Here is a 26,417-nt window from a genome sequence, read left to right on the forward strand (position 1 = left end):
GCAGACTGTGCCCAAGGGGTGAAAACCTCTAGAGCACTTGGTGGCACTTTCATGCCTCTGTGTTACTTGAGTGGGCAGATTAGCTAGAGGTCTGAGTCCACACATGTCAAAGTGATGTGGGTGAGCTGTCTCAGCTTCAGAGGAACGATTACTTTATACAAGGTTTCCCTGAAGCGTGGCCGCATTCCTCCCTCCAACCCTGCATGTGCTTGTGCACTACCTTCAACCACAGGGCAGCCATTGCACCCCCCGAGCTCACCTCAGCTGCAGTGTAGCCCTTGTCCTCCTAAGTCCCTTCTACCTTGAAGTCCAACAGGCAACCCTGGTGAGTGCTGCGCAGCCTTACTGTGCATTCACCTCCCAGTTCCCTTCAAAGTACAGCCTGCCAACTCTTCGCCTTATACATGCTGTTGTGAAACACGTCGGCAAGATTGCTCGGATGATCCAGTGTGGGGGGATGATTCCAGCAGGCTGAGTTTATAATAACATGCGGATATATTCCAATGAGGTCCGATGGCAGGAAATGTGGCCCACCATTATCAGGTGGAGCGGATGATTGAAACTGGTTTCATGACGTCATAAAACAGATCTTCAGTCTTCTCGCAATATTGTCTGCTCACGCCTCCGATTATGCCAGATACCAGCATGCATGGAAAATTCCGTCCACAGTTTCAATACTGGAGAGATGGGCAGTGGTGAGGTAGAACTGGCTGTTGTCAGTTTACATGATGAACCTGGCTTTTTATCGGATGCTGCTGCCGAGAGGCAACATGTGGATGAGAAATAGGAGGCGACTGAAGATGAATCCTAGGGAGGAATGCCGGAAGATTCATAAAAATCACATTAGAATGAAATTTCATTTGGCTGTTTGATGCCTTATTACCCCCAACTGAAATTGAATAAACATTTTTTAATTGATCTCATTCTGATAAGCCAGGCAAATAGAGAAACCTTGGTGCTGCATGGGATGTGGGAGATCTGATGTGTTTGAGATTCCCCAATAAATGGTTCATATGTTTCGATAGCAGTAGCAGTGCTTTCCAACACTGTCAAACAGTCAGTGTAAGGAGTTGCAACTGTTACAATTGTTAATACCTTCCGATGAATTACTTCTGGGCAATGTAAGGCACTATTTTTCTCTTTGTTGGTTAATTGTCGAATTACAGTTCAGCAGAAATAAAATTGGTGAAATCCAAGTTTATTTTTCCTTTTTTAAACATGGTTGAATGACACCTAAATATGATAAAAAGTTCTGGAATGTTCTGAAATTTTTTTGAGCTTTAATTGTTTTTTACTGTTGCTTACATGGAAATATTTAAGTAAGCGATCAAAAATCAGTCCATAACCTCAAATGTCTGTTGCATTAAGACAGTCTGGTATGCATTTAGGGCAATGCTGCTTTAACTGCCTGGATACAGTGCCTGAACCAAACATTAGAAGAGTACAGTCTATTGTATCAGCATGGCATTTGTGACCATGATTCACTGTCAACACAATGTTTAGATAACACACAATGCTGGTGTATACTGAATTGTATTTTTTGGAGGTATGACCCACTCCGCTACTTTCAATCACTTAAGGAGAAACTTAAATTTCTGCATTTTTAAGGAATTATTTAATGTAGATAGGTAGATAGTTATTCAGTGTTTGCATAATTCCCAAAACTGGCCTTCATGTTCTGGAAGCAATAGCTTGCAAATTAAGAAATGTAACTATTTTTAAACTGAAAGGAGCCCAGAGAGACCAACTTATCATAGAAGGTTAAAGAGGGAGGTTACATTCTTTACAGAAAATTGACAATTTAAGAAAGCTTTCTGGCATTTATTCTGTCAGAAAAGAGCAAGAAAATTTAGCCACACAGAGGAGGCAGAGCTGAATGGTTTTCAAAATGGCCTGATTTTTAAAACACTCTTATTGCTTCAAGCCCTTGGCCAAAAGCCAGTATGAGTGTCATCGCTTACACCTGAATATTGGGAAATTACTGAAAATGCCATTGACAGGAAAATGCAAAAGGTACTTGAAACTACAAACACTTTCACCAGATCTTCAATCCCTTATGCAACTGATTATCTGTTTAATGTCACTAAGGGTTTTTTTTACGTCTGATGTCCCAACCGTTATGGCAGACACAGACTGTCAGGATGAGATTTACTGGGAGGCTCATCATCATACAACAATTATTTTCATCAATCTGCCTTCTGTCAGATTAAAGATCAGATCATCCGTGAGTGGCCTCATCTGTGAATATTGCCAGTCATTAATTATTGAAGCATTTAACATCCTATTCAAAATTATCTTGTGACATTGATGTATCGCTCATAACCAAAACAGTGAGAACAGTTAACTGGAACACAGTTAAAAGGAGTAGTTGCATTATAATGATTATTTGTTCAGGTTCTAGTGATGAGAGTCCAGATGTGGCCTTTCTAATGGGTTGGGAGCTAAATACACTGCCCTATATGGTCCTGGAGTACATAGAGCAAAAGTTTCCATTCATATCCTTGTACTAGTGGTATGAAGGTCTGGAGGTGCAATTGTTGAATATAGAAAAGTAAATGAAAATTTAAAAAAATGAAAATAAAATGGTTTTTATTCTTTCCTTCAAGTTGAATAATGGTGTGGAAAAAATCATTACTACTCTTAACTTGCACAGGACATGTGCCATCCACCCATTACATTTTTTTTAAAATCATTTGTGTCCTATTCTGGTGTTTCATTTAACTTGTTATTTGTTTAGCTTGCTGTCAGATGGCTGAATTAATGTTTCAAAGAGCCAACTTTCTGTCACCCTGCAACAAAATAAAGCAGATGTCTAACTATTTCAAGTAAAAGCATTGCCTGCACAGAGGTCTACTTGGATCCATACCCATCTTTCAAGACTGTGTTTCTTGTGAAGAATTCAAATGAACATTTTTCCACTCTGTCATGTTCTGTTCCCAGCTAGTTTAAATTGGTCAGGTTAAGAGGCAAACTAAGATTAACTATACTGTTAGAATAAATTCCTATTTTATATTTCTACATTTTGAGGCCTGGATTTGAACTCAATCTTCAAAGGCAAATATTAAACCACTCGACATGGCCATCCACATTATGTAGATTGAAGTTTCTCATCTGTTTAAACATAAACCACGTTTACAACTGAAACCAAATCTCTACAACTTCAAGTAGCATTTCTGCAACCAATCATTAAATGTGAAGAGGTTAGTATTTCTGATTTTATTTAAAGCCTGTTAAGGTCAAGATTAAATTCCTTTTGTTTTTCTCTTTGCTATTCTTTAAAATGCTGGGAAATAGTTAATCTCACATGCATAGCCTTGGTATGTCTACAAGGGAAACACAATTAGCTTTCTATCTCATTTAGTGAAATCTTATTTTGCTGCCTTCCTTTTTTGATGGTTTCCTCTCTGTGGCCTCTGTAGGAGGAGGCATAAAAAAGCAACTTGCATTTCTTCACTGTACCAAAGCAACTAGTTAAGTACTTTTGATGTGTGGTCAATCTGTGCATAGCAAGGTCCCATAAACAGCAATAGATTGCTCTAACAAGATAACAATATTAACAATGTTGGTCACTATTTCTGGCATCACACAGGTCAGGCATTTTGCAAATGCATTATAACATTACAGGGGCAGTTTGAAATGTGATGTTTTGAACACCAGTCATCATAACAGACAAGACTGAGGAAAGGAGGAAAGAACAAATGAACATGCAATTATATAGAGCCTATTAGGACATCCCAAAGCGCTTTGTAGTCAATGAAGTACTTTTCTGAAGTGTAATCGTGTAATGTAGGAAACGTGGCTTCCAATTTTTGAACAGCAAGGCCCCACAAATGGATAATCTGCTCCAGTGATCTGGTTGAAGAGTACATATTGGCATTGAACATTGTGAAAAAAATTCCTGCTCTTCTTCCTATAGTGTCAGGTGATCTTTAATGACCACCTGATGGGGCAGACAAGGCCTCAGTTTAACATCTCATCCATTAGATGGAACAGCAACTTGCTGTGTAGTATAGAAATGCCTAAGATCAGGTTTTGATGTGTATCTGACGTTCTTGATTAATTTTAAAGCCATATCATGTACTATTAAGCACATTACTATTTACTGTCTCCGGGAGTGGAGGCAGCCAGACCTGCGAAGGATACGTCTACTCGGGCAGCGGATCAACAGAAGGCGAGGCCGGGGCCTTCACTCACCCTCAGGGAGCGGAGACAGCCAGACCTGCGAGGGATACCTCTACTTGGGCAGTGGGCTAAGTTTGACAAAAAAATCCAGGAGTGACATAACAGGAAAACTGTAAATTCATTGGTTGATGAGAAGCTGCTACTAGGGCGTGTGTTTAACTAGCTTAAAACTAAAAAAATATATAATTTATAAAGAAGTTGCTACTTCAATTTCAGTAAGAAACACCAGCAATAGGGAACTAAAGTTAAACCAAGTCAGCGAAATAAGCTAAACCAAAATGAGATAAAGTTACCGCAAGTGTAGTAAAGTTAAGTTACTAGTAATTAATTCTACTCATTCTACTTACTCTAAGTGTAATAAATAGTTTTAGAGTTACAGGATGGCAGGTCAGCTCAGCTAAGTGGAGTGTACATCCTGCGATAAGTGTGAAGTCATGGACACACCATGTGTCCCTGACAAACACATCTGTAGGAAGTGTCACCAGCTGCATAAGCTTGAGCTCCGGGTTTCGGAACTGGAGCAGTGGCTGGAGTCATTATTGTGCATCCGTGAGGAGAGGACTACGTGGATAGCACGTTTAGGGAGGTGGTCACACCGCAGGTCAGAAGCGTACAGCCAGAGAGGGAATGGGTGACCACCAAGAAGTCAAAGAGAACCAGGCAAGTAGTGCAGGAGTCCAGTGAGTCAATCTGCTTGCTAATCGGTTTTCCATTTTAGATGCTAATAAGGGTGATGGTTCTTCAGGGAGTGCAGCCAGAGCCAAGCCTATGGCACCATGGGTGGCTCAGCTGTACAGGAGGGGAGGAAGAAGAATGGAAGGGCAATAGTGATAGAGGATTCCATAGCCAGGGGATCAGACAGGTACTTTTGCGGCAGTAAACATGACTCCAGGATGGTGTGTTGCCTCTTTGGTGCCAGAGTCAAGGATGTCACGGAGCGACTGTAGGACATACTTCAGGTGAGGGGGATCAACCAGAAGTTGTGGTCCATATTGGTACCAACAACATAGGTAGGAAGAGGGATGAGGTCCTCAACGCAGGTTTCAGGGAGTTAGGAAGGAACTTAAAAAGCAGGACCTCAAGGGCAGTAATCTCAGGATTACTCCCCATGCCACATGCTAGTAAGCATAGGAACAGGAGGATTGATCAATAAATATGTGGCTGTAGAACTGGTGTAGGAGGGAGGGTATCAGATTTCTGAGGCATTGGGCCCAGTTCTGGGACAGGTGGGACCTGTGCAAGCTGAACAGGTTACATCTTAACAGGACTGGGACTGATATACACGCACGGAGATTTGCTAGTGCCATTGCGGTGGGTTTAAACAAGGTTGTCGGAGGTGGTGGGGTGGGGGGGAGCTGGTGAGAATCTGAGGGTGTGGCCCAAATTGGAAGAAAGTAAAGTTAGTAACAGGAAGTAGTAGTGAGACTAGAAGGCAGGAGAAACAAAACAGAGCATTGAGAATGCTTCAAATGTGGAATGATGTCAAAAAGACAAAGTTAAGGGCACCCTACCCAAATGCTCACAGTATTCACAATAAGGTAGATGATCCAAAGGCACAAATAGAGGTAAACGGGTATGATATAATTGCCTTTACGGAAACATGGCTGCATGTTGACCAAGACGTTTTGGAAGGACAGACAAGAAGGGAAAGCAGGTGGAGTTGCACTGATAATAAGGGATGGGATCAGTGCATTAGTAAGGGGGGATCTCAAATTGGAAGAACAATGTGTGGAATCTGTTTGAGTGGATCTAAGAAACAGCAAAGGGCAGCAGGCATTGGTGGAGTTGTTTATAGGTCATCAAACATAGTAATGTGTGGCATGGTATTAATCAGGAGAGGAATGAAGCATGAAGCATGGGCAATACAGTAATCATGGGTGACTTCAATCTGCATATAGATTGGATAAACCAACTGAGCACTAATACTGTGGAAGACGAGTTTCTGGAGTGTGTTAGGGATTGTTTTCTAAAGCAGTAAGTTGAAGAGCCGACTAGATGTCAGGCAATTTTAGATCTAGTATTATGTAATAAAAAAGGGTTAATCAATAATCTCGTTGTAAAATAACTTTTAGGGATGAGTGATCACATTATGGTAGAATTTTACATTTTGTTTGAAATTGAGGTAGTTCACTCCAAAGCAAGGGTGTTAAAGTTGAATGAAGGAAATTATGAAGGCATGAGGGACAAATTGGCTGAGTTGGATTGGGAAAATACATTACAAGGTATGACTGTACATAGGCAATGGATAGTCTTCAAAGAACTATTACATAGCTTACAGCACCTATAAATTCCTTCAAGGTGCAAAAACCCCAAAAACATCAGTGAACCCTGGCTAACAAAGCAAGTTAAGGATTGTACAAAATTAAAAGAAAAGGCCTATAAAGTTGCCAGAAGTAGTAGTAAACCTGAGGATTGAGAAGTTTCTGGAATACAGCAAAGAAAGATTGAGAAACTGGTAAAGAAAGAGAGAATAGTATATGAATGCAATGTAGCAAAAAAACATGAAAACGGACTGTAAAAGCTTCCACAGGTATATAAAAAGAAAGTGTTTGGATAAGACAAATGTAGGTCCATTACAGGCAGAGTCAGGAGAATTCATAATGGGGAATAGAGAAGCTAAATAATTACATTGTGTCTGTTTTTACGGAGGAAGATACAGGAAACCTCCCAGATTTAGAGATCCTAGGGACTAGGGAGAATAGGAGTAGAATACAATTAGTATAAGTAAGAAGGTTGCATTGGAGAAATTAGTGGGACTGAAAGTTGATAAGACCATAAGACGTAGAAGAAGTAGTAGGCCATTTGGCCCATTGAGTCTGCTCTGCCATTCACTGAGATAATGGCTGATCTGATAATCCTCAACTCCACTTTCCTGCCTTTTCTCCATAGCCCTTGATTCCCTTACTGATTAAAAATCTGTCTATCTCAGCCTTCATTATACTGAATGATTCAGCCTATACAGTGCTCTGCGGTAAAGAATTCCATGATTCACTACCCCCGAGAGAAGAAATTCCTCCTCTTCTCTGTCATAAATGGGTGATCCTTTACTCTGAGATTATGCCCCCTGGTCTTAGACTCTCCCACAAGAGGAAACAACCTCTCAGCAACTACCCTGTCAAGCCCCCTAAGAATCTTATATGTTTCAATAAGGTCGCCTCTCATTCTTCTAAACTCCAATGAGTACAGGCTGAACCTACTCAACCTCTCCTCATAAGAAAATCCCTCCATACCCGGGATCAACTTAATGAACCTTCTCTGGACTGCCTCCAATGCCAGAGTATCTTTCCTTAGATAAGGGGACAAAAACTGTTCACAGTATTCTAGGTGCGACCTAACTAGTGCCTTGTATAGTTTTAGCAAGACTTCCCCATTTTTATACTCCATTCCCTTTGAAATAAAGGCCAACATTCTATTTGCCTTACCTATTAACTGCTGAACTTGTATGCTAGCTTTTTGTGATTCATGCACGAGACCCCCAAATCCCTCTGTGCTTCAGTTTTCTGTAAACTTTCTCCATTTAAATATTCTGGTCCTCTATTCTTCCTGCCAAAGTGCATACTCACATTTTCTCATGTTATATTCCATCTGCGAAGTTTTGCCCACTGACTTAACCTGTCTATATCCCTCTGTAGACTCTTTACATCGTCCTCATCACTTACCTTCCCACCTATTTTTGGGTCATCCGCAATCTGGGTGATAACACATTCACTTCCCCCATCCAAGCCATCCATATATATTGTAAATAATTGTGGCTCCAGCACTGATCTCTGTGGCACTCCACTAATTACAGGCTGCCATCCTGAAAATGCCCCCCTTATCCCAACCCACTGTCTTCTATTAGCCAATCCTCTGTCCATGCTAATACACTACCCCTAACACCATGGGCCATTATTAAGTAGCCTTATGTGTGGTAACTTATCAAATGCCTTTTGGAAATCCACATATATTACACCTACTGGTTCCCCTTTTACCCATCCTGCTTGTTACCTCCTCAAAGAATTCCAATAGATTTGCCAGGCTTGATTTCCCTTCATGAAGCCATGCTGACTCTGCTTGATTATATTATATATTTCTAAATTCTCTGCTATTACATCCTTTATAATAGACTCTAATATTTTCCCCAATGACAAATGTTAAGACAACTGGCCTATAGGGTAGGATTTTTCCCCCTGTTGGGGGTGAAGTTGAAATGTGGGTGCACACAGGCTGCCTCCGATCGGCGCCCCCAATCTGGGGCGTGGTGCCAATTTATGTGGGCGGGCCATTTAAGGCCCGCTCAGCGTGACATCCACACAGAAGCGCTAAGTGCTGCCTCGGGGAGATCGTCTCTACAGTAAAAAATATTAAAAATAGAAAAAAAAATTTCCCTGACATGTTCCTTCATGTGACACTGTCGCATGAGTTGGGACATGTCCATAACATTTCAAAAAACTTTAATTTTTTAAAAACCTACATGAAACCTAATCCCTTGGAAGAGGTTTTGTGCTTTTTCTAATTCCCGCCTGGGCCCCTGGCCTGCCTGCCAACCTTAAGGTTGGACGGGCAGGTCCATTAATTAGTTAAATGGCTCTGTAAATGGCCTCAATTGGCCATTGCCAGGTCGGCGGGTGCACAGCTGATTTTGCTGCGCCTCCACCTAGCTGAAAATTTAAATGGGGCGCGATGACGTCGGGAGTTCCGCCCGACATCACCATGTCATTTTATGTGTCAGCCAGTGGGCCCTGCCCCCCTGCTTGCCAATGGGAAAATCCTACCCATAGTTACCTGTTTTTTATCTCCCTCCCTTTTTGAATAAGGGTGTTACATTGGTAGTTTTCCAATCCTCTAGGACTTTTCCACAATCTAAGGACACTTGGAAGATTACTACCAGTGCAAACACTATTTCTGCAGCTACTTCCTTTAATATCCTCGGATGCAACCCATCAGGTCCAGGGGATTTATCAAACTTTAGCCCATTAGTTTCCCTAGTACTTTTTCTCTAGTGATAGTTATTGTATTTATTTCCTTCCCCCTTTTGGCCCTTGATTATTTAATGTTTTTGGAATGCTATTAGTGTCTTCCACCGTGAAGACTGATGCAAAGTATTTATTCAACTCCTCTGCTGTTTCCTGGTCCCCCATTATTACTTCCCCAGCCTCATTCTCTAAGGAGCCTAAGTTCACTTTGGCCTCTCGCTTCCTTTTTATATATTTAAAGGAGCTCTTACTGTCCGTTTTTATATTACTTGCTAGTTTACCCTCAAAGTTTATTTTCTCCCTTTTTTTTGGTAATTTATTTTGGATTTTAAAATGTTCCTAATCCTCTGGCTTACCACTAATATTTGCCACATTGTATGCTTTTTCTTTCAATTTGATACTATCCTTAACTTCCATGGTTAACCATGGTTGGTTTATCCCCTTCCTAGAATCCTTCTTCCTCACTGGGATATATCTTTATCGTGAGTCATGCGCTATTTTATTAAAGCCTGCCATTGTTCATCAACTGTCTTTTCTGCTAGACTCCTTTCCCAGTCCACTCCAGCCAACTCTGCCCTGATTCCTTTGTAATTGCTCCTATCTAAGTTTAGCATAGTTGTTTCTGACCCAAGTTTTCCACTCTCAAACTGAATGCTAAGTTCTACTATGTTATGGTCACTGTTTCCTAGGGGTTCTTTTACTTTGAGGTCATTTATTAAACTGGCCTCATTGCACATTACCAGATCCAAATAGCCTGATCCCTGGTTGAATCCACAACATATTGTTCTAAGAAACTGTCGCAAATACACTCTATGAATCCTTGCCTGTGGCCACCTCTGCCAGTTTGTTTTTCCCAATCTACATGAAGATTAAAGTCACCCATGATTAACATACTACCTTTTTTACATGCCCACATTACCTCCTGATTTTTCTCTGTCCTACAGTATAGCTAATGTTAGGGGGCCTATCAACTACTGCCACCAGTGTCTTCTTCTCCTTGTTATTTCTTACCTCCATGCATTTGGATTCTCCATCTTCTGATCCAAGATCATTTCTTGCTATCGTACTTATTCCATCTTGTACTAACAAAGCTACCCCACCACTCTTTCCTTCCTGCCTGTCCTTTTGAAAAGTGACATACCCCTGGATATTTATTTCCCAGCTTTGATCTCCTTGTAACCATGTCTCCATAATGGCTATAAGGTCATACCCATTAACCTCTATTTGTGCCATTAATTCATTTATTTTGTTCTAAATACTATGTGCATTTCTGGAAAGAGCCATTAATTTTGCCTTTTTATCATTTTTCCACCTTTGACCCTTTTTGTTGCTGTTTTCTCATGTTCGTACACTCTGTCCTTTCCTGTCACAGTCTGGGTATCATTACCTAAATAGCTGCCCTGCAATGCTACTACGTCCTTTTGCTTTGTGAGCCTACGTATCCCCTCTCCAGAAGCCTCCCTGAGACCTGTTATTCTGCATCCCAGAGGGTTGAAAGAGGTTGCTACAGAGATAATGGATACATTGGTGATCATTTTCCAAAATTCTATGGATTCTGGAATGGTTCCTGAAGATTGGCAGGTAGCAAATGTCACCCCACCATTTAAGAAGGAAGGGAGAGAGAAAACAGGGAACCACGGGCCTGTTAGCCTTACATCAGTTGTAGGGAAAATGCTAGAATCCATTTTAAAGGATGAGATAAATGGGTACTTGGATAATTGTGATCTCATTAGGCATAGTCAGCATGGATTGGCGAATGGGAAATCATGTTTGACGAACTTGTTGGAGTTTGTTTGAGGATGTTACTAACAAAATTGATAAAGGAAAGTCAATGGACATAGAATACTTGGATTTTCAGAAGGCTATTGATAAAGTCCCCCAAAGGAGGTTGATTAGCAAAATAAAAGCACATGGGATAGGAGGCAAAATACTGGCATGGATTAAGGATTGGCTAACTGGCAGAAAACAGATTAGGAATAAACAGGTCAATCTCACATTGGCAGGTTGTGACTAGTGGGATGCCGCAAGGTTCAGTAATTGAACCCCAGTTGTTCACAATATATACTAATGATTTGGATGTGGGGACCAAATGTAATATTTTGAAGTTCGCAGGTGATACAAAGCTAGGCAGGAATGTGTGTTGTGAGGAAGATGTAAAGCAGCAACAGGAGGTTTTGGACAGAGTCTGTGAGTGGGCAAGAACGTAATGGAATATAATGGGGAAAAATGTGAGGTTATCCACTTTGGTAGAAGGAATAGATGTGCAGAGTATTTTCTAAATGGTAAGAGATTAGCAAGTGTAGATGTACAAAGGGCCCTGGGTGTCCTTGTCTACAAGTCACTGAAAGGTAACATGCAGGTGCAGCAGGCAATTAAGAAGGCTAATGGAATGTGAGCCTTTATTGCGAGAGGATTTGACAGGAGTAGTGAAGTCTTACTTCAATTGTATAGAAGCTTGGTTAGATCACACCTGGAGTACTGTATGCAATTTTGGTCTCCTTACCTCAGAAAGTATACTATTGCCATAGAGGGAGTGCAAAGAAGGCTCACCAGACTTGTTCTGGGGATGGTGGGACTGTCTTATAAAGTGAGATTGGAGAAACTGGGCCTGTATACTCTAGAGTTTCCAAGTATGAGCGGTGATCTCTTTGAAACCTACAAAATACTTAAAGGACTAGACAGGGTAGATGCAAATAAGATGTTTCCCCTTGCTAAGGAGTCTAGAACCAGGGGACACAATTTCAAAATAAGGGGGAGGCCACTTAGGATTGAGATAAGGAAAAATTTATTTACACAGAGGGTTGTGAATCTTTAGAATTCTCTACACCAGAGGGCTGTGGAAGCTCAGTCATTGAGTAAGTTTAAGGTAGAGATTGATAGATTGATAACAATAACATAAAGGGCTATGGAGATAATGTGGGCAAAAGGCATTGAAGTGTTCGATTAGCCATGATTGTATTGAACGGTGTAGCAGGCTCAACAGGCTGAATGGCCTTCTCCTGTTCCTATGTTCCTATGTGCTCTTGATAACAAATTACCAACAGATGTTGAGGGGCAAAGTATAGATGAGGCAGCATCATGTGAGCAGTCCTAGGATGTTAAAGGTTATTGCCTGTAGAGAATTACAAGGTTTTCTACATGGATAAATCATGTATAATGTATCCATTATGTATAATAATGTACTGGTAATGTATCCTGCCACACATTGAGCAGAATCTCGTGGAGGCAACAGGGGTCTTGGCCACCAGCTAGAGTGTGACGAGGATTGCTCAACATACTTTGCATATGCCAAGCCCCCAGCCAACCATTGGGCTAGCACCAGTGATAGGTGTTGTATAATGTTGTATGATGTGCCTGCATGTTATTGTAATGGCTTAGCAGAGCAAGGATTAATGTGGGACTGGAGAATAGCACCACTCACAATATGATGCCTAGAGTCACATGGTAATAGACTCAGAGAGAGCGCTCTAGAGAACACTCTGGAACCAGCCTGCATGGAGGTAATAGCACCATGCATGGCAATAACCTGGGATCTGTAAATAATGAAAGGTTAACAATAAAGGGTTCATATTTAAATATACAAGTCTGAAGATCACACAGCTGAGATGCCACTGTACACATTAAGACAACACAGTTGGCAGCAGTGGTCCCTTCCACAAGATATCACATCAGAGATAGTACCATAATCTGACATGGTGGTCCATGATAATGTGAAAGGTGGCAGCAAAATGCATGAACCCAGGACAGCATCCCAAGTTATGAAAAACTACAAGCAACTGAAGCCTAACTAGAGAGATGCACACCTAAGAAGAAAACTTGAAGAAAAAATTGAAGAAGCTTCACTACAGACTGGGAAGTGAGGATTCCACCAGAGTGAATGGAAGTCCATTACAGAAAATTGCAAGTACCTGAGTGACATAGTTCATGAGATGGTAAGCAAAAATTTAAATTTGCAAGATCCTAAGTGACGTGGGGTTAAGGAACCTGGTCAGATACGGGTGAGCAAAAATACAAACAAAATCTGGGCAGTCCCAGGGCTCAGCAGACTGCAGCAGTGGTGACCATGTTGCACTGAAGTTAAAAAAAAAATCAGCTGGCAGAGTCAAGAGAGAAACCTGCAGGACAGTGCAAAAAGATAAACCTGCAGGGTGCAGTAAAAAAGTGGAAAAAGCCTGCAGAGTTTAAGAGAAAAGGGTCCTGGCTGTAGTTTCAAAAGTTCCTGCAGAGTCAAAAAAAAAGTTTAAAAGGCAGGCAGAATTGGAGGAAAGCTGAAAGGCCAGCCGGCACCATTTGATATGAGGTGGCCAAGCTGCAGAATAATAAAAAGAGGAATGCTCATCCAGAGTTAAAAAAAAACAAAAGAATCTCCCTCCAATCAGTCTTTACAGCTCAGAGAAGAAATTGCTGCAGTTATAAGAAGTTTTTAAAAAGGCCCAAGATAACAAGGATATTGGAAAGGTGGAGCCATTCAAAAGAACGGACATGTAGGGGTAACCGGAGAAACTAAGAAAGGATCACCCAGAATTTAGAAGTTTTAGAAGGTTTCTTTTCAAAACAAATACAGCCACGATTGCTGGGGAGCCCACCAAAAACAGAATAGCGTGAGAAATCACAGTGAGAACAGATGGCTGCAGATAGCCAGAAGTGAATAAAATGGTTACTGCACTCACATCCTTAAAGGGGAAATGACATTTAAAGTGGTAGCTACCAGAAAAAAAATGGCCATGGACAGCAAATTACAAAGGACCCCAGAGAGAAGGTAACTCCTAATAAAGCACCAAGAGCAACAAGAGACCCCAGAGAGAGGGCAACTTTCAATAAAGCACCAAGGACAACAAGCAACCCCAGAGAGAGGGCAGCTCCCAATAAAGCACTGAATGTAACAAAAGACCCCAACATAAGAGTAACAAAAGACTCCAGAGCGAGGGCGACACACAACCCTGGGAAGAGGGAGCCAAAGACCCCATAGCAAGGGAGACAGGATGGCAGTATAGAGTGAGCAGATGGCTATATATGAAGGAAAACTGAGGTAACTCAAAGAAGCAAAATGTGCAAAATACAAATGAAGCTATTCTACAAGGAAACATTTGCATCAGAGCTGAACGAGATTTGAAGTGCAAGATTCCAGCTGAGCATATACCTTTGAAAACATACAATAAACTGAAGTCTTCAATGAACCAAACCATTCTAGATCTGAACAGACAGGTTTCAGAGGTGACACAAAGGTACCAGGAGGAGATACCGACCCTTAATTCCACAGTTGGCAAATCAACCAGATGTACAGCCAAGCAAAACAGCAGGCAGAAAAGGCAAGCAATGAAGTTGCAACCCTGAATGACTCCTTGAAGGATCAAAACATAGCCATGGAAAGACATGAAGAGCTACAGAGGATGATGAATATTGCTTCAGAAAAAGCCACATTGGAACTACTAGTAGCAACAAAATGATGCACTGAAACCCAGAGTGAGTTGGCAAGAGGTCAACAAGAAAATAAACAGCTGAAAAAATAGTTGATTGTTCTTCAAGATCAGATACAAATGGAATGTGTAACCATTCAGTAACGTGAAGAAATGAAGACTGTCTTAAACAGCGGAATGGAAGCACAACGGAAGAAACTCAAAGAGACCCTATTAAATTAGAGGAAAGCTCAAGGTGAAACAAGTGAGCTTTACAAAGAACAGGAAAACCTATTCAAAGATCTTCACACGCTACAAGAATTCCTTAGGACAAAGTTTATTCCTCTGGAAAATTATAAAGAGAAGGAAAATGAATTTTAAATCACTCTGAACAAACTGAGCAATGTTCAATATCCCAGGAAGAAGTTGAAAGCTACAAGAAACTGACTGAGGAGCTGAAGAAGCAGTTGAATGGAAAAGAGGAGGCGTGAATAAAAAAGCCATAAAACTTTCCAAGCTGCGAGCAGATAATGAAGCCATGAGTAACACAATTACAAAGCTGAAACAAGTCAAGACTTCAGTAGACACAAACCTGACCAACAGTGAAACCAAAATAAAGGACAAGGACAAAGTTCTCTTGCAGATAGAAAAAGAAAAGACAGAAATGAGATCAGAAATGTAAATCTGACACTGAAGTGCGAGGAACTAGAAGAGAAAAGTGTTGGGGTCCCTCACGGTATGCTGCCACCATATATGTTGAGGGTCTTGATGTAGACCTTAAGAGATCTGTCTCTATGCTATCTATGCTAAGCAAGATATTGAGACTGACAAGGGTTCTGGTCAAACACAATTACATGAAGTTTATAACTAGCAACTGCTATATACAGCTCTGCATAGGCCTTGATCTAGCCTGGGTCCTAACAGTTACATAGGCTGATTACTTGACTCTTTGCCTGACTCAAAAGGTATACATAGGTCAGAATATTGTGCTCGTCAGGCAGACTTGCACCTGACCTGAACGAGCGTAAAATGAGGTGCGATATTTCGATCAGTGGGCATGTGCAGGACGAGTAACAGGCCTATTAAGGCAATTAAAGTAATAATTAAATGAGAATTCTCACTGCTCGGTCAACCTTACAGTTGGCGCACAGGCTAAAAAGGCCAAGTGGCCTTTGGATTCTTTATGAATCCTCATCCATGGGCGGGATGAGGGTTCCAGCAGCAAAAAGAAATTAAATTAAAATCTTTAAATTTCATCCATAACATATCCCTTCTCATGTGACAGAGTCACATGAGAGGACATGTTTTTAACATTACTTAACTTTTTAATTTTTAATTTTAAAAATCTTCAGCTCCCTGAAACAGCTCTGTGCCTCAGGAAGCTTCTAGTGCATGCACCTGCGCACATGCGCAAACTTCAGCACTCATGCTCCTCCGGCCCCCACCCCAGCAGCGCTGAGCGCTGCAGCAGTTGATTCACGCTGCCTGGCCATTAATTGGCCAGTTGGCATTAAATCACAGTCCGAGCTCGATCGTGGGCAACAGTCGGCTTCCCAACTACTCCCAGGCCTGGCCACCAAGCCCGCCTGACCATCAGAAAATCCTGGTCATAAAGCCTTACTGATACAGAGTCACAGGCAGATGTGAACAGCTGCAGTAGAGATCACAGGCAATAGTGAACATCTAAGGAGGGTGTACCTTTTTTCCTGCAGCTTTACTCATGGTGATGTCATAGTGATGCAGCTTCTTAAAGGTACATGTCATTGTCTGCGTTGGATTGCATGCAATATCACAACAAAAAGAAGCACTTTGTGAGAACATACATAACAGTGAAAATCAGGCATAACAAGATTGAGTCACGGCATAGTGTCTTTATGCATGAAAATAACATTTTGGTGGGTATATTTTGTGACAGTATCTTGTTCTGGTGCAGTTCTCAGGGTGTTGTGTTATGTCCTGTGGTTGTGCATTCACAGCTTGCGTTTCTTGGTTGTCCATTGCGAGATCATCTTGTCCTATAGTGTTGCTACTTGTGTGACCCTCTGCGACTGAAATAACACTCTCTGTGTCTGATCTGTCTGTGGTTCAGCAAGTGCAATGCAAATATGCCGACAGTTCCTTCTGAAGGCCTGTCCGTTTGGCATGTTAACCTCGTATGGGCGTGGCTGTGTGCACTTTTGCAGTGCCTTCCGTTGTACCCATGTCTTTGTGTGGTGGTCCGGTATGCGCAAGCTTTAACCTACATTCAACGGTGTTAACGGTTTTGTTCTCATGAGCTCCCGACTGGATTGGGAGTAGATGGGACGAAAGAGTGGTACGAACTTCCCTCCGGAACATCAAATTGGCGGGTGAGGGTAGACCATTTCCCTGTGGTGTGGCAGGAATATTGAGCATAGCGATTTGGAAATCTTGCTTGGTTGCCTTACACTTCAGAAATGTTGCTTTGACCATTTTGATGGTCCATTCTGCTAACCCGATGGACTGAGGAAAGTGTGGGAAAGATGTGATGTATTTTACACCCCATTATGTGCACATGTCCTGGAAGGGTTGTCTTGTATATTGAGGGCCGTTATCTGAGACAATGGTTTCAAGCACACCAAGCATGCTGAAAATTGCAGTATGTTAAAATGGCGTGTTCTTGATCTGGCGAACAAAAGGGAATTTAGTAACATAGTCCATGCCCAAGTGTAACCTTCACCATCTAGATGGAATAAATCAGTGGCTATTTTTGACCACGGGACAGAGGAGATTTCATATGGTAGCAATGGTTCCCTGCCCTGCTGTGGTTGGTGCATCTGGCAGGTCTAGCACATCTGTGCCAATTCGTCAATGTCCCTATTAGTACCTGACCAATAGACCGATCCTCTGGCAAGGCGTTTTCTTCGTTCTGCACCCATGTGTCCGACATGTAGATGACTTAACATGGTTTGATGCATTGCCTGAGGTATGAAGACATGCTTGCCTTTAAATATGGTGCTTCTGGAGATGCCCAGTTCATCTCTGTAGTGCCAAAATGATCGGATACTTTCGTGAACATCCTTGATGTGATCAGGCCAACCAGCAATAATAGCATGCTTCAGCTGTTGAAGATGCATTTCTTCTTGGGTATCCTGTTGTTTCATTTCATCTTGACCTTCTCCAAAATGGACCAAGTCGACGTGGAGATTGTCTTCCACTTGGTACTTGATATTGTCCTCATGGAGGACTAGAGACACATCTTTGTTGTTGGCTGGGTTGGGTGATGGAAGCAGGGGTCAGAGGTTAACTGTGTGTCTCTTATGGAGTCAATGCCTCCTTTAGTGTTTTCCTGTGTGCCTGTAGTGGCCTCTGCCACCATTGTGGGTAGTAAACATGTGCATGCCACTGCACACTGGCAGACCGATGATTGCCGGGCCACAGGTTTCCACAACATAAAAATCTCCAGTGTCCACCTGGATCTTCTGCATTGGCATTGTATTGTGACGGAGACAATGCATGGGATGCCAGATCCATTGTAAGTGGTAAGCCTGTCAGATGTTGACTACGTGATGCCATTGTCCCATATATGTGGTGTTGAGAAAGTGTAATGGTAAGATGTTGGCACTTGCACAAGTACCGATTTTCATACGTATGGTATATTGTCCATAGAGTTGTGGGTGCTTAACATTTACAGTAGCAACTACTCCATCTCATCTCACTCCATCCACATGGTTAGTGAGGTTGACAATATGTACAGTTCGGCCTGGATCTATGATGTATAGGCTGTATCTTTCACTTCATTGGATGTTTATGTTTTGTGTGATGAGCCCTGGAACTGTCATTGGCATCAGATTATTGTGGAATCCCCCTTAGTTGTGAGTTTTGTACTTTGGGTATGTCTGGTGTGTTGCATTTGCAACACACCTTTGCCAATGCCCCCTAGTGAAGCTATTTTGCACATGTTGAAAAATGCTGGACATTGCCTGGGTCAATGTGTAAGACCACACCATATGCAGGTTTTAGGTGTCTTTGATGTTTTGGTTACCGCGGAAATGGTAGATTTGCAATCAAGGGTTTTAACATGCTGTTTTGCCAGCCTCTAATGCCTCAAATTTTCTACCTTCATTCAGTAGTGCATGTATTGAGTAACCTTAGGCTTTGTCTAATAGCACTATCCTGAAAGGCTTGATGGGCGTGGAAGCGATGACAAACCCCATAAGCATCTCCGCACGGTGATCGGCATTGAAATCGCATTTGGTTCCTTAGCGTCAGCACCTGTTTATAAATTGATCGATGCTTTCACTTGGCTTTTGTCGGTACAACATTAACTCTAGCCTGTGAATTCTAAAGTTTACTCAGACCTTTAGATAATTTTTGATGAGCTTGAAGATTTTATTGGTGTCCTTTTGGTCATCATCAGATAAACCTGATGAGTTTACCCGCATTAGCCCCTCATTGCCAAGAGCAATTAGTAATTTGGCAACCTGTTTCTCTTGTTCCTGTACCTGCTGGTCCACAAAGGGTAAGCATATCTTCTGTCTGAAGAGTTGAAATTCTTTAAGAAGATCTCCTGTATGTCAGTTCATAGTCAAGTCTGTATTCACCATTGTGATATTGTTCGTTATTGGCTGCACTGGGTGCTACACAAATCTAGTGCTGAGCTCTGTCTCTCTTTGGGTGAGAATTGCACTTGTTATCTGTCTGTTGTCTCTGAGCTGTTGGAGAACAGATGCTGCAATGATATATCACTGTGGTCTCATAACAGTGTGCTACTAAGGGAAAAAGTTTGCTTCTCCTGGTGCTGTATATTTTAAAAGTAGCACTTTAGATGCTCTACTTCTTTGAGCTTGGTTTGAAATAAAGAGAAAAAAAATTAAATTGCAGAGATCTTTAGATTGCAGAGATTTTGTCTTGCTTGTTGTTTCTGCTGCAGTATTGAAACTGCCATTTTATTCCACTGGTTGCTACCACACCTCATCTGTAAGGACAGGAAAGCTGGTTTTGGTGCCGAAACTGAGAAAAACAAAATGGCAGAACCAACCAACAGCCATGCTGAGCTCTGCCGAGAGCCATTGGAACTTGCCTCTCCCAGGCCTCTGAGCCTGGGGTACAGATTTTTTTTAACAGACTTGATGCTCTAGTCTTCACTGTCAGGATGAGTGGCTTACAAATAGCTGATCCCGATCTTCAGATTTTTTTTAATTCATTCATGGGATGTGGGCTTTGCTGGCTAGGCCAGCACTTATTGCCCATCCCTAATTGCCCTTGAGAAGGTGGTGCTGAGCTGCCTTCTTGAACAGCTGCAGTCCATGGGTGTTGTTACACCCACAGTGTTATTAGGAAAGGAATTCCAGAATTTTGACCCAGTGACAGTGAAGGAACAGCAATATATTTCCAAGTCAGGATGGCGAGTTACTTGAAGAGGAACTTCTAGGTGGTGGTGTTCCCATCTATCTGCTGCCCTTGTCCTTCTAGACGGTAGTGATCTTTGGTTTGGAAGATGCCGTCAAAGGAGCCTTGGTGAATTCCTGAAGTGCATCTTGTAGATGGTACACACTGCTGCTACTGTGTGACGTGGCGGAGGGAGTGAATGTTTGTGGATGTGGCGCCAATCAAGCGGGATGCTTTGTCCTGGACGGTGTCCAGCTTCTTGAGTGTTGTGGGAGCTGCACTCATCAGGCAAACAGAGAGTATTCCATCACACACAAAAACAGGAAATGCTGGAAAACTCCGCAAGTCTAGCAGCACCTATGAAGCAAGAAACAGAGTTAACGCTTCAAGTCCGTATGACTCTTCTTCAGAGCGGACTCATATAGACTTGAAACATTAACTCTGTTTCTCTCTCCAGAGATGCTGCTAGATCTGCTGAGTTTCTCTAGTATTTTCTGTTTTTGTTTCAGATTTCCAGTATCCACAGAATTTTGCTTTTATCTTAGTATTCCATCACATTCCTGACTTGTGCTTTGTAGCTGGTGGACAGGCTTTGGGGAGTCAGGAAGTGAGTTACTTGCCGCAGGATTCCTAGCCTCTGACCTGCTCTTTTCTGGTCAATGGTAACCCCCAGGATGTTGATACTGGGGGATTCAGTGATGGTAATGCCATTGAACATCAAGGGGCGATGGTTGGATTCTCTCTTGTTAGAGATGGTCATTGCCTGACACTTGTGTAGCACAGATGTTATTTACCACGTGTCAGACCAAGCCTGGGTATTGTCCAGGTCTTGCTGCATTTGGACGTGGATTCACGTAAGTAAGGAGTCACGAATGGTGCTGAACATTGTGCAATCATCAGTGAACACCCCCACTTCTGACCTTATAATGGAAGGAATGTCATTGATGAAGCAACTGAAGATGGTTGGGCCTAGGACACTACCATGAGGAACTCCTGCAGTGATGTCCTGGAGCTGAGATGACTGACCTCCAACAACCATAACCATCTTCCTTTGTGCTAGGTATGACTCCAACCAGCGGAGAGTTTTCCCCCTGAATCCCATTTTGTTAGGGCTCCTTGATGCCAAACTCAGTCAAATGCAGCCTTGATATCAAGGGCAGTCACTCTCATCTCATCTTGGGTGTTTAGCTCTTTTGTCCATGTTTGAACCAAGGCTGTAATGAGGTCAGGAGCTGAGTGGCCCTGGCAGAATCCAAACTGGGCATCAGTGAGCAGGTTATTGCTAATAAGCAAGTTCCGCTTGATAGCACTGTTGATGAACCCTTCCATTACTTACTGATGATCGAGGGTAGACTGATGGGGCGGTAATTGGCCAGGTTGGATTTGTCTTACTTTTTGCGTACAGGACATACCTGGGCAATTTTCCACATAGCTGGATAGATGCCAGTGTTGTAGCTGTACTGAAACAGCTTGGCTAGGGGCGTGACAGATTCCAGAGCGCAAGCCTTCAGTACTATGTTCAGTAGAATGTTGTCAGGGCCCATAGCCTTTGCAGTATCCAGTGCCTTCAGCCGTTTCTTGATATCACATGGAATGAATCGAATTGACTGAAGACTGGCATCTGTGATGCTGGGGACCTCTGGAGGAGGCAGAGATGGATCATCCACTCAGCACTTCTGGCTGAAGATTGTAGCAAATGCTTCAGCCTTATCTTTTGCACTGATGTGCTAGACTCCTCCATCATTGAGGATGGGGATATTTATGGAGCTTCCTCCTCCAGTGAGTTGTTTAATTGTCCACCACCATTCATGACTGGATGTGGCAAGACTGCAGAGCTTAGATCTGATCCATTGGTTGTGGTGTTGCTTAGCCCTGTCTATCACTTGCTGCTTATGCTGTTTGGTACGCAAGTAGTCCGGTTTTTAAACCGAAGAACCTGTACTGAGATTCCCTATGAGTGACTTCACATAAAGTGCTTTACTTACAGATTGTCCTTCCCTCGAGGAGTCTGCATTGGAGCTGAGTAAATAAAATCACTACTGTTGGTGTTGCTGCTTAAGTAGTCTTCTGCCTTGTGTTCTGGTGTCTTCAGGAATTATCTTAGCTGCTGTGAGATCTTTAGAAGCGACTACTGCTGCCAACCATATCATGGTCTCTTACAGTCTGCTGGCACCGTATATGTTGACAGCCTCAATATAGACCTCAAGGGATCTGTCTCTGTGCTATCTATGCTAAGCAAGATATTGAGACTGACGAGGATACTGGTCAAACATAATTATATAAAGTTTATTACTAGCAACAACTATATATTGCTCGGCACAGGTCTTGATCCAGCCTGGGTCCTAACAGTTATGTAGGCTAATTACTTAAGGTATAAGGTAAACATCAAGTCTTATTGACACAGAGTCAAAAACAGTAGTGAACATCTGCAGCAGAGATCACAGGCAATAGTGAACATCTAACTTCTAACTGCACCTTTTATCCTCCAGCCTTACACACGGTGATGTCATAGTGAAGTCACAATGCACCTTCTTAAAGCTACATGTCATTATCCGCGTTATCATGCATACAATATCACAACAGAAAGAACACTGGATGTCTCAGACATACTCAGAACCACTGAGCTGAATGAAGGGATTCATAAGCTTGCAAAGTGGTTTGAAAATAAAACAGCAAACGAATGTTTGGCTGAAATTGTGAAACCAGTGGCAATGAATGTTCCATTTGCAAAACATATACATCCAGCAAGAACATGGCTAACACCACGGAAAAAGAAAATTCGAGTCCACACTAGGGATGAATGGAGTGCATGATCCCTGCAGAAGGAACGGGAGAAATCCACAGCGCCTGAGAAAAGCAGGCGAGTTGTTATAAAGAGAAATGCAACTCGAAGGAATGCAAAAAGTGAATCAAATAGAGATAGCCACGTACCAGGAACACAGAGTACTACAATTATTCCTCCAAATGTGACAGATTGAGATGTGGAAGAACTGTCAATCCTCAAGTTTGAATTTATAAAGCCAGAGACTTGAGATCAGGGAGAAGGGATAGCAAGTAAAGATTGTATTGTAAACACTTTTACTGTGTTAGAAGGGGGGAAAATTTTCTTTGGTGAAGAAAAGGGGACATTGTATGAGGTTGTGTGATGTGTCTGCATGTCATTGTAATGTAAGGTGCTCGTCAGAGAAAGGGTTAATGTGGGATTACAGAATAGCACCGCTCATGGTATGATGCATAGTGTCACATGGTATTAGACTCAGAGAGAACAGTCTAGAGAGAATACTTTGGAATCAGCCTGCAGGGTGGTTACAGCACCCATGCATGACAGTAACCTAGGATCTGTAAATAGTTAAAGGTTCATGTGACCTCACATAGGGCATAGGGCTCATGTTTAAACATGCAAGTCTCAAGACCTCATCATTGAAACACCACCGCACACCATGTTACAACATTGTTGGCAGCAGTGAGATCAACACTACCTGCATAGTACAATAGTGGGATGAGTCTCTTAACTGGGCATTGCTGTCACTGACTTATTCGGAGTGTGGAGGCAGGAAGATGGCTGGTTCTCACTCACCACCCTCTCGTCTGATTAAATGCCTCCCACCACCGGGCTAACCACAGGGAATAGCCCGAGATTCTGCCCATCATATCATGTAATAAGAAACACACATTAGACACATTCATGGAAAAATGTGTTAATATATAGTTTTTAATTAATATGCGTTCCTTTGAAACAAAAACAGAAAATACTGAAAACACACAACCAATCATTCAATATCTATGGAATGAAAACCAAGTCAGCATTTCAGTTAAATCTTTCTTTAGAATTAAAGACTGAAAGATAGGCAACCAACACTTCCAACAGAATTTGAAAAAAGGAAATGGAAAACTCTAAATACAAATGTGCTTAATAATGTTTAAGGTGCAACATAATGGCTTTAGAATTCATCAAGACCATCAGATAACACCTTAAAATCAAACCATGTTTCTACACTACGTGTCAGATGAAGATGGAGTTGTCAGGCTGAGTGACAGAAATCCACTGAAAAGTAAAGCACAAAAACAAGATTGTTAGGAGATATATAGTAAACAAACAATCATAGAAACGGCTGTCAGACAAGGAAAAAATTAGAAAATGGGACAAATGCATAAAAAAGAAAGGAAGTGTTGGCAGAACTTCCAACTTTGGAAGGAGCAGGAAACTAATGGTAACAGATTGACCACCCATTATACATACCCTCACTGGATTTGCATCTTCTCTAAAATCAGAACAGAAGGTTGAGAGGGATGGATAAAAAAGTGGTTGGTCCATTCCACCATTTTTGTGTTCCACCAAAGTTAAAAGTTCCACCAGGTCTGCCAGATGACAATAAAGAAAAATCTGGCAACACCCAGCAACAATGTATCCTGATAAAATGTCTCCATCCCAAAATGGGTTTTCCCATGCCAGAAAACAACAGAACCACCCTTCATCACTAGAATGCTGGCTATGGAAAACATGGTCAATTGGCTAAGGTTTGAAATAGTTACAATTACTACTCAGACAAGGGAGCTCTAAACTATTTAACATAAAGATAGAGGGAGAAAGTGTAACTCTAATGATTGGGTGGTATTAGAGTAGGCAAGCAATTAAATAGGCAAACAATTAAATAAGCAGTGAACACCGGAAGCCTTCTGCGACCTGCCTAACTTCAAGTCCACAGTACTTGATGCTCCTCAGTCCTGCATCCCCCTCCATCACACCACACACCCTCCCCCGCCATACTGCTCCAACGTAAGCATTTATGAATCAACACTAAGGACTCCACAATTTTTTTTGTTCAGTTTATCCTGCACAACATCATTTTATCATGTCATAATGACTATAGGGAGCAAAGTTAAACAAAGGTATTATAATGAATCAGGTGCATTAGTACACGGTTCATACACAGTGCTTTATGATGGAGGAACAGTGCTCTTCATGCGTTTATGTCACCTTGAAAATCTCACTGCAGGGGGTTTGTCACACAGCAGATGATTTAATGCTTCCCTGATGGCTCAGCAAGTTTATCCAGGTTTGCTACTGTGCTGAGCATCTGTATACATCCATCGAGCCTCATCCACGATTTTGTTAGTTATGGCCGCTGAACCTTTGGAATCCCATTAACCTGCCTTTTCTCTTGAGGTGTGATTCTGCAGTCTGACAGTCCCAGTGGGGAGTACCTATCATATGGAGTGCATCTTGTGAAGTCACTGGAACACAGGCCGTGATTTTCCATCCACTAATTTTAATGAATGGAAAATCATAGTCTACATCACTGCAATTTCTCAAGGCGTATTGTCAGCAAGACCTGGCTTCCTGCTGGGAGTGCCAAACCACAAAATCAACACTCATATGTTTTAATACAGTCACTTCTCAATAAATATCTACTTATACACCCCAATTTTTGTTGCATCTATGACTTTCTGGGTTAATGTTCTGATATTCTCACAAATCTTTTAGTGAACAAGTTTTCCAGGATTAGATGTTAACCATCTTACCCTGAATTCTAAGATAACAGACAGAATTTTATGCTCCCCATGAAGGTAAGTTTGGAGGCGAGTGGCAAGGGATTGCAAATCTTTGGAATTGTCTATGTCAGAGAGTTTTGGATGCTCATTGAGTATATTCAAGGCAAAGAGCGATAGATTTTTCTGTACTAAAAACATCTATGATGTGGGGATGTTGTGGTAAGTTGGAGTTGAGGTGGAAGATCAGCAATGATTTTAATGAATGGCAGAGCAGGTTCAAAGTGCTGAATGACATACTCCAACTTGTTTCCAAATGGTAATTCAGAACATCCCTTTGTACATTGAAGGTATTATTTCCATACTCCGATATATATCTTTAAACTGGAGCCTTTATGGTACAAAAATACCTTCTATCTGACAGCCCAATCAAAGACACAAAGCCACTTATTGTGTACTTATCAAATTGAGGAAAGTTTACCTCTTCACTTCTCTTTTGGCAACACTTGTCACCATCAAACAATTCAAGGTTTATTATAATACAGCTAGATGCAGACAGAAAAGCTTCCTCTGCTCTGCCCAACAATATGATAAGCTGTCATCACCGAAATGAGTCAGCTATTTCACTTCAGTACGTATTTTCCATTTCTCTCACAATCCACCCTTATATACTTGCTAGGTGGATTTGTCAATTTTTGTCTTATTTTACGGAGCTCGTTAGAAACTGAGTTGAGACCTGTACAATTTTATTTCACATAATATCCTTACTAGTGGAGGTAATTTATTTTTAACCCATTAGCATGAGCTAGATTCAGGCCCGTAATTCGGAACAAAATTAATAGTCGCCTGGGCAAATGCACGATAATTAAGGAAAGCCAGCACAGATTTATTAAGAGCAAATCATGTGATCAGATCACGAGAGTTTTTTGATGAGGTAAAGAGAGGATTGATGAGGTTAATGTCATTAATGTAGTGTGCATGGACTTCCAAAAGGCATTTGAAAAAGTGTCGCACAACAGACATGTGACCAAAGTTAGAGCTCATG

This window comes from Carcharodon carcharias, chromosome 11 (assembly GCF_017639515.1).
Source record: "Carcharodon carcharias isolate sCarCar2 chromosome 11, sCarCar2.pri, whole genome shotgun sequence".
NCBI lineage: Eukaryota > Metazoa > Chordata > Chondrichthyes > Lamniformes > Lamnidae > Carcharodon > Carcharodon carcharias.